Source organism: Globicephala melas, chromosome 21, assembly GCF_963455315.2.
Source record: "Globicephala melas chromosome 21, mGloMel1.2, whole genome shotgun sequence".
NCBI classification, from domain to species: domain Eukaryota; kingdom Metazoa; phylum Chordata; class Mammalia; order Artiodactyla; family Delphinidae; genus Globicephala; species Globicephala melas.
The window spans coordinates 16,577,738-16,579,370 of record NC_083334.1 but is presented as its reverse complement, the minus strand read 5'-3'; the positions used below and the strand labels follow the sequence as shown (position 1 = coordinate 16,579,370).

Below are 1,633 nucleotides of genomic sequence, written 5' to 3'. Positions count from 1 at the left end.
GAGAAGCAGAGTAAGATGCAACAAGGAAACGAATTGCTGTATTTGGCAGCATGGAGCTTCGAGGAAGCCATGGGATGGACGCTTGACTAGAATGGGAGGAAGAGAGGATGTGACGTGAGGGAGTGGAAATGAGGGAAAGAGACAGAGACCTCGAGTCAAGGGAGGGTTTTTTTTTTTTTTTAATTATGAAACTATACTCTAATGCACTCATTTTCAATATGCCATTTCAGAGAAAAATATTTGCATTTCCAGGAGTTTAGCCAGAGTTATATATTTTAAAATTAAAAATGACAAAGACTTAATTTTATTCTAAAAAAATTCATTGTTTCTGAGTTGGTGCATCACAATATGGCAAATTTTCTATAAGAAGGTCTTTCCTAGGGACCAATTTCAGCATAATGTGGTCTGTGTGAATACCTTGTATAACAGATGTTCTCAGTATCAATCCAACATTAGAACCTATTTTTATTAGTTCTTCTGTTTTCTTAGGAGAAGTTTCACTTCTTTACATTTGAATTCTTTGTTTATCTTTATTCTGGCTGCTTCTAATGCCATAGCATCATTATTAAAAACTTGTTGTCTGGTCCTGTGCAGTGTTTTAAAGAGCTGTAAAACCTTGGCCGCCTGACCCATGGCTCTCCTCACCGCTGCGGCTACTTCTCCTAAGGGAGGGTTTTTAACTGAGGGATATTTTGCAGTCGGTTTCTATGTTGATGAGAATTACCTAGTGTACAGTAAGTTATGATGATGCAGGGGAGACAGGGGATATGGGCTGAAACACAGTCTTTGAGCTGGTGAGAGATGATGGGGCCCAGAGTGCAGGTGGAGGTGTGACCTTGTGATAGGAATAGGGACACCTTGATGCTGTCACAAGAAGAGGCAAAGCTCTGGTAGATTGTAGTTGGTGGCGGGAAGATGAGGGAGTTTCTGTTGGGTTGCTTCAATTCCGCAGCTGAGAAGGAAGAGGAGAAAAGAGAAGACGTGAAATACTCAGATGTCTTGGATATTGGGATATTGTTTACAAGGGAAATGTAGCAGAACAGCTGAATAGCAATAAGTATGAGTTTTATTTTTTTAACATCTTTATTGGAGTATAATTGCTTTACAATGGTGTGTTAATTTCTGCTTTATAGCAAAGTGAATCAGCTATATATATATACATATATCCCCATATCCCCTCCTTCTTGCATCTCTCTCCCACCCTCCCTATCCCACCCCTCTAGGTGGTCACAAAGCACCGAGCTGATCTCCCTGTGCTATGCGGCTGCTTCCCACTAGCTATCTATTTTACGTTTGGTAGTGTATATATGTCCATGCCACTCTCTCACTTCGTCCCAGCTTACCCTTCCCCCTCCCCATATCCTCAAGTCCATTCTCTAGTAGGTCTGCGTCTTTATTCCCATCCTGCCCCTAGGTTCTTCAGAACCATTTTTTCCCCCTTAGATTCCATATATATGTGTGAGCATACGGTATTTGTTTTTTCTTTCTGACTTACTTCACTCCGTATGACAGACTCTAGGTCCATCCACCTCACTACAAATAACTCAATTTCGTTTCATTTTATGGCTGAATAATATTCCATTGTATATATGTGCCACATCTTCTTTATCCATTCATCTGTTGATGGACACTT

General features: G+C 40.5%; 1 pseudogene; it reads right to left on the bottom strand.

The window, feature by feature from the left end:
• Positions 1-319: 319 nt before the first annotated feature.
• On the bottom strand, positions 320-657 carry LOC115839603 (complex III assembly factor LYRM7 pseudogene; annotated as a pseudogene).
• Between the last annotated feature and the right edge of the window lie 976 nt (positions 658-1,633).